The sequence below is a fragment of the Canis lupus genome, chromosome 23 (assembly GCF_048164855.1).
Source record: "Canis lupus baileyi chromosome 23, mCanLup2.hap1, whole genome shotgun sequence".
Classification (NCBI taxonomy): Eukaryota; Metazoa; Chordata; class Mammalia; order Carnivora; family Canidae; genus Canis; species Canis lupus.
The window spans coordinates 41,948,297-41,956,575 of record NC_132860.1 but is presented as its reverse complement, the minus strand read 5'-3'; the positions used below and the strand labels follow the sequence as shown (position 1 = coordinate 41,956,575).

The window sequence follows — 8,279 nt, the reverse complement described above, 5'->3', positions numbered from 1 at the left end:
TTCCTCTCTATGATTTAGTTTATATTTCTGCTACTCCTTTGAAATTATTTACTTTTCTATCAAGAAACTGAAAATTTTTCCTTAAATACATTTGCAGAAAAGATCGGATTGAAAACAGTTCTTATGACTTAGATTTGTTTCAAACACAATTTAATCCTGGATATTATCAACTAGAGAAAACAAAATCATGGAAGTGTCTTTTGTAACTATGTGTTCTTTTTCTAAACATTATCTGTAAAATGGGGTCCTGGGGTGTAATTGTATCAATGGCCCTTTTATTGCTCAAATGCTTTTATCTTGTTGTCAGTGCAGTCCATTATTAATTCTGTTATATAAGTGAAATTCCTGCTTTTAGTTTTAGAAGTTGCTCTTAAAAAACCATCAAAGCCAGTATATAGCAGAGAAAAGCAATAGTGATGAGGATTCTTTCCCTCAACACTACCAAAGCAAGGGAAAAGATTGATCAGCAACACTATGTGAGGGTTGAATAGAGGAAGCAGCGTGGACAGTAACTGAGAGAACAATAATAAGTGGTAAATTGGGAAAGAAACAGCAGCAGGAAAAGTGTGATCCAGGGCTCAAGAGACCTGGCTTGCATTCTGAATGGCTAACTCCTTTTATGAATGTGAACAGGTCAATTGACCTCTCTTGTTTCAGACTCTCACTTGTAAAATACAGAGGATAAATTAAATAATCATTGATTTTTCAATATTTTTCAGAATGTTTTAGTTTCCATATTGACATAAAGACTAAAAGTAGGAATGAAAGATATTATATATGATAACTAGAAACAGTACTTACACATTAATAGCCTGTGTTTTGGTACTCACAGTATTTTCCCTTGTGTAGTGTAAAACCATACAACTGTAAATTGGGCTTGCAATTTATCCCTAAGTCTTTTAGATTCTGAAACTCATATACTTTACATGAAGTACAATGAAAAAAAAGAAGAAATGTGACACACTGCGTAAGTAGTCCAGCCATTTATAAATGATGCCATAACTTGGAAGCATTTCTTTATTTCCTAAATTTGTGATCCACATATTCTCTGAAACTCTGAATTAATTTTTCCACAATAGCTTTCTCAAGCATAGAAGCAAATGGATAGGCTATTGCAAGTAAAGACAAATGTCAAGGATTTTAAATAGGGGCTTCTCTGGGTTGAGTACTTGCCCTGTTCTCAGCTCTTCACAAGGCAGTGTGTAAAGATCAAGAATCAGAAGGCATATGGCTTGCAGCAAATATACAATATGGTTGGGAAGAGCATAGGAAGATTCAAATATAAGAAGATGGGAAGTTTGGGAACTACTTAAATGCCTTCAAAAAGTCAGATGAAAATTATAGAAAAAAGAAATCCTACTCTGAAAAAGGTCAAGATTCTGGAAATGAAGAACAAGAGGGGTTTTCAATGCAATATAATGAAAGTCATTTTTTTAAAGACTAATCTGGCGTGTGGATGTAACAAAATGAGAGACTAGGAGACCAGCAAGGTGACTACAGGAATAACCTGACAATGGCAGTGTGAGAACAAGTCAGGACTCAAAGGATATTTGCACTTGAGCATGCTTGCAGGCTAACTGAAAGTAGAGCAATCAGAGATTAGTGGAACATTTCTTCATCTTCAGGTATCATTCAATCAGAGCTGATGCTTAAATCCATAGACTGGTCTTGATAAACTTTAAGAAAGGAGATTTACTACCCCTTACATATAATCTACCAGGACATTTTTTTTTTCTGAGCATTAACCTGAAGTTTGAAGGGATTTCCAAAGGTTAGTCTCCCTGCCTCTTGGCAGAATTGCTTTCAAGTCATGCCAGATAGATGACTGTGTTAATAATAGTCTAAAGATGCCCTGAAATTGATGCAAAGATGCCACTAGAATGAGAAGGAGATTATAATCGTAGGAAATCTTAACTGTAGTTTTCTAGAGAAAATAAAGCTAAAATAACTGTTTATCATACAGATAGAAAGGTGTAAATAGCATATGTCAGACTTTGAAAACATGTGGTTTCGAAAAATTGCCAATGTATAGAAAATTAAGTGAAGGTATGATCTCATGAATATTATTAGTAACTGGCAACTAAAAGAGAAAAATAAAGCTAACCAGGTAGCATTATTTTTTAGCTAGCTTTAAAAAACAGAAGGCAGACTAAGAAAATTCATGCTAATCCATTCTGATTTGTTTGTTCTTTTTCACATTTCAACTCAGGACATATATAACTGACTGTGAAGGCATGGGTTTTTCATATTTTGTCAGTTGCACCCAAGTGTCTAAAAGAGCAGCTGGAATATTGTATCCCACAATTCATACTTTTTGTATGATTGAATACCTTCATTATAAACATTTATGTGATCTTTTACATATTTCTTAAAGTATTTAATTTTTTTTCACTTTAAGTATTTAGAGGTGATATCAAAGACACCTCTCAATTCACACATGATATCCACAAATCCTATAAAGCATGATGTAGGATGAAGAGATTCAGGGCACTGGATTTAGAATAAAAAATTTGACTGCATTTGGGTTTGGGTGCTAATGCCAATTGGTTATAGATCTTATGTGAGTCATAATATTTCTCTAATCTTCAGTGTCCATATCTATAATATGAGATTAATAACACCATTAGGTTGAAAATCAGGTTTCTCACTTTTGGAGTGAGATGTTACAGGCAAGTAAAAAGGACTAGAAGTATCCATTTAGTAATGGATGAAAGTTGGGAACATTAATACGAACTCATTTTAGCTTAATATTTATAGAACCAGTAACGGAAATATTTATAGATATGTACGAATATATGAGCTTGTATACAAGTATATATTTCCTTGAGATGACTTAAAATCAATGGCACCCAGTAGCAATAAACACACCTCGGACATAGTTTCTAATGTCTAATACCGTTCTCCAATAAAAGTAACCAAGATTTCTTGGAGAAATAACTTATTATAGGACCTAGAACAAAAAATGTTCAAGATAAGTGTAGATTATTCTACAGATGCCATAAAATGCTTAAAAAAATAAATAAAATCCACAACGCACAATGATATATGTGTGTAAAAGGACACAGGAGCCAACTGAAAGAGCTACTAATGGCCAAAGCTGGAATGATTTCACTAACAGAACCATGTATTATTGGATTATTACTCAAGTGTATTGTACTGGTATAAATAAAGCATTTAATAAATAAAAAATGGATAGAGAATAGATTTCCCATGCAAAATAGTTTCAAATTTATGTAGAAACTGTTTTTAAGAATGTGAGGTATGTTTAACCTCTTAACTATGGACTATACATTCGAATTATTCCCAATATAGAAAGGAAAGAAATCTGACAAGCATCACCCCAGCTAGTTAATCAAAATCAATGTCAACACTGATAAGCTGTGTTGTAGAATGTGCCCTTGTTACAATGTGACGATTGTGTCACTTTACTTCTATAACCTTCCTCCCCAAAATGTGTAACTCCAGTCTAGTCATGAGAAAAACTTCAGGTCATCAGGGACAGAAAACCAGGGAATATCCCACAAGATATCTAACTCCCCTAAACTGCCAAGAGTATCGAAAACAAGGGAATTCTGAGCAACTATGACATCTGAAAGGAACCTAGGAGACATCACAACTAATTGAAATAGAATATCCTGGATGGGATCCTAGAAAAGAAAAATAGCCCTAGGGAAAAACTAAGGTAATCTGAATAAAATATAATAATAATGTATTAGTATTGCTTCATTAATTCTAAAAAATGTACTGGGCTATGAAAGGAGTTTCTATAAACCATATGTTCTATACGTTTTCTATAAATTCTATGTTCCATATGCTTTCTATAAATCTAAAACTCTTCTATAAGATGTTAATTTAAAAAATACCTATCAGGTATAATCTATAGGATTGCTGTAAAATTCAAGTGAGATAAATAAATAAATAAATAAATAAATAAATAAATAAATAAATATTTTAAATAAATAAAATATAAATAAATATATTTTATATATATATTTAAATAAATAAATATATATATTTAAATAAATAAATATATATATATATATATTTAAATCCAATTTGGCATTTTTTCTTTTTTTCTTTTTTTTTTTTTTTTAATTGCCGTACAAGGAGATAGAGTAGGTAGCACTTGGAAGGAAATTGGAATTAAATTGCTGGGTCATCTCATCATAGCAAGAACTTCTCTTCCTCTTATGTTTAGCTAGAAATGACTTTGTAGTTCAAGGGGCTCGAGTAGATAGCACTTGGAAGGAAATTGGAATTAAATTGCTGGGTCTTCTCTTCATAGCAAGAACTTCTCTTCCTATTATGTTTAGATAGAAATGACTTGGTAGTTCAATTAAAGGTAGTGTTAACTTTGGTTTCTGATGAATCTATACTGGATATCAGAATTGACTAGACAACAAATAGCTTCAACTGGCAAAAGCTTCTTTCAGATTCACAATACATTTTCATTACAGTTTGACTGTTTCACATCATCCTCACTCAGGAACATGAAATGACAGGTTCCCCACCAACTGGCATCTTTCTCTAATACTGTGATAATATGAAGAAACAGTGAATCTATCTCTCTCTCTCTCTCTCTCTCTCTTTTTTTTTTTTTTTTTTTTTTGAGAGAGAGAGAGAGAGAATGGTGGGGAAGGGGGTGGCAGAGGGAGAAGGAGAATGTTAAGCGGCTCCACACCAAGGATGGAGCCTGACACAGGACTCAATCTTACCACCTTGAAATCATGACCTAAGCCAAAATTAAGAGTCAGATGCTTAAATACTGAGCCACTCAGGTGCTCCAGAAAGTGAATCTTAAAGGTGACTGTGTCACCAGGGAACATATTTTAGGTCACATTTCATTGGCTAAGTGCCATATCTGTAAGGAAGTGGGGAAAGATAATCCTAAAATATACCTGCAGATAGTAAAAGTGCAAATACCAGTGAACAGAATGAATGACTATCACATTTTTTATAACAGCCTCTGTTATATATTTATTCATTCAACCATCAGCCAACAGTGAAGAACCAACTACAGTTATTCTTGATGAAACTGGAAAGTTTGTGTATCAGAAACTCATTCACCAATTCTTTATATGCTACAGACCTCTCTCACTGGACAAGTGATGCTCAAAAGCTCAAAAGCTCAAGATTCAAGCTGATATTCAATATAGAAACTCCTTAGGCCATCTACTTGAAAATTTCTTTGTAAAAAGGAAACAATGTTTTTACAGATCACCTTTTTAGAGTGATGAGTTTTGATCTTGGTTTCTTTCATAAGTACATAAGGAGGTGACAAAAGGAGGGAAACAACAAAAGCAATCCATTCACGATAGTCAATTTATATGGAGATTTCATGGCAAAAATCACAGGCTTTGGTTCAAATCCCAGCTCTGCCATTTACTTTTCCTTTTTTCCTTTTCCCACAAAAACACAACAAAACCACGCGTACAAATAAATCCTGAGTGAATTAGGTGTGCTCACCATTGAGCCAGTTGCAAAGACAGATAGAAAGCACATGTAAAACATACCCTCTGCTCTCAAGAAGCCTCACAGTATAGTGGTTTATCTCTGGTTTGTGTCTCTCATAACTGCTCTTGATTAATATCTGTCTCTGGGTGGAAAGCCGTCTCAGTCCCCTGTATGACTCCTCCTCTGATCTGCAAATCATCAGTGCTTGCCAATTACACAAATCTGTTTAACGAGCAAGTATCACCTCCGTTGTATAAAAATGATGGTTTGTAACAGAGCTTTCCAGAGGTTACTGGCAGTACTTACTACAAGTGTCTGAAATTTCACTCTCAGGGATTTGTTTCACTGGTGGAAGTTGGACACTTGAAGAGCCTACTCTAAAAATGTGAAGAAGGAGGAGTACCTTCGACTTATATTAGTTAGAACTAATGAAATTATCACGTGACAGTGCAGAGGGACCAAGATCTTGCAACCATAGGTAACAGTAAGAGCCCTAGAAGACATAAAGTGGAAGAAACAGGCACTGAAAGAGGCTAGATGAATATAAAAAAAAAAGTCTTGCTGAATCCACAATTTTGCCTTCAGCTAAACTCGTATGAAAGAAATAGTGATACAAACTGGAATAAAAGTTGCCTGCTGTTCAAGTTTTCAGTTAATTGACAGACCAATCTTTTCAGCTTAATATTTAAAAACAGTTTAATAAATCCTAAATGTGTAGTACTAATAAATACATTAACAAGGAAGAGAAGGTCCTAGGGAGAGTAAAATTCCTTTAATTCATCTCCATGCCATTATTTTCAAGAAACACTGTAGGGTTTAACATGAGATTAGCATCAAAATCAAGACAGACCATTATAATTTTTTTTAAACATCCTGCAGATATGCTTTCCTTGGTAGATTCCTTTGGCCCCCCACTGCCATTCTGTTTGGAGATAGTGTTTGAAATCAGGACTCTGCTCTGCAGGCCATCTAGCAAGAAGAAATTAGTAAACACATGGCTGGAGACAGGCTAGAAGAATCTATTCACAGTCTAACAAGGCAAGCATTATGATTCCACTGACCAGATAAATGGAGAAGTGAGGAGATTGAAGCTACATGAAAATATTTATTATTAAAACACATTTCAGGAGCTTTCTGTTCTTCAGGGGATTAGTGATGAATGGAAGTACTTATGATTAAATTATGAAGCCTGCTCTTTTGGTAAACAAAGCATGTTTGATGAAACTTGCCAGGGGGTATCTGCCTCCATAATATAAGATTCTTTTCATTTTTTGGTCCTGGAATGACCATGCCTTTTCCTTACCAGAAACAATGTCATTATTGCAAGCCAATGGTTTGTTCATAGGCTACTTAAAAGTTAGCCATGCATTCTTGTTTGCTTGGGATAGTCCCAGTTAATTCTGCAGTCCCGATATCTTTATTAATGGCATCACTTTTACTCGTGAAAGCATCGATTTAGATGATAAATTATATGGTCACCCAACTAATAAGCAGTCTCTGTGAGTGGTTTGGGCTCAATATAAAATGATACCAGATTCACACCAGTAATGATCAATGAAGAATTTCACTGAGTATGTCATTCAATTAAAGGGCTGCACTCATGGGGTCAAAACCATGTGTCTTACCCATATAACATGGAAGAGTAAATCTATTCCAAGATCAAATAATTTTCTCCTAACAAGGCGAACTTTCACGTATATTTAGGGACATTGAAAGGGAATATTTGTGAATATACTTCATTTGAAGGCTTAACAACCATGTGAATTTAGGCAGGTTACTTTACTTCCATGAGGTTCACTTTTCTTATGTGTAGAACTGAGATAAAAAACAACTAGTTTTGGGGGCACCTGGGTGGCCCAGTCAGTTAAGTGACTGACTCTTGATTTCCGCTCAGGTCAAGATCTTGGTATTGTGGGATCTAGCCCCATGTTGAGTGCTGCAGCAGGCTCTACACTCAGGAGATTCTTTCTCACTCTCCCTCTGCCTCTACCCCCCCCAAATAAATTAATTTAAAAAAATCTGCGTTACAATTTAAAATAATACAAACCTTCCTAAGGAGAGTCACCTGGACAAAGATCACTGAATTTGGAATCCAAAGAATCAAATAATGATGCTATCATTTACTACCTGTGAGATCTTGAGCAACTCACTTTAGCCACTCTGTGCCTTAGTTTCCTTATGTGCAAATAAAGGCTTTAAAAGTTTGAGGGCCTTCTCTGTTACAAGGAAGGAACATACACAGAAGGTGATGGAATGAGGAAATTGTATAATTTGCACTGGGTGCCCAGAGAGGGACTCACATTAAAGTTTTCTCAGATCTGAGGAGACTGCTAAGGCTTTGGGATGAGGATAATTCTATTGATGTGGATGTTTGTAAAGCAGTTTCCGTAGAATGGGATTTATTTTGGGAGAGAGCTTTCTTTGATTCTTAAAAGTATTGAATTGTTGAGCTTCCTTATTTATGAAGATGTGAGACAAATACTTCTTGCAAAATTTTCTATAAGAAAAATTTGTAGGCTGTGCAGCCACCCAATATTGATGCTATAACTTAGGTTTAAATGTAGTTTGATAAAGTAACTTGGGTATATTAGCCAGACTATATTTCTGTATAATAATCATTTTTCTTTTCCAAAATGTGGACATAAAATGTATTAATTTTTGACAATTTTATTTATTTTATTCATGAGAGATGCAGAGAGAGAGGCAAAGACATTGGCAGAGGGAACAGCAGGCTCCCCACCAGGAGCCTGATGTGGGACTCAATCCCAGGACCCCAGGATCATGCCCTGACCCCAAGAAGCATGCCTTGCCCAAAGCCAAAGCCA

General features: G+C 35.0%; 1 long non-coding RNA gene across 2 annotated transcripts in view; it reads left to right on the top strand.

Moving 5' to 3' along the window:
• The first annotated feature begins 3,602 nt into the window (after positions 1-3,602).
• The window catches only part of LOC140615146 (uncharacterized), a 30,269-nt gene continuing 25,592 nt past the window's right edge, over positions 3,603-8,279 (top strand). Inside the window, exon 1 of one of the 2 annotated variants that reach the window (XR_012015832.1) lies at positions 3,603-3,682. This is a non-coding gene — a long non-coding RNA (uncharacterized lncRNA). The remainder of the gene's footprint in view (positions 3,683-8,279) is intronic. The other variant, XR_012015833.1, reaches the window with a different exon arrangement.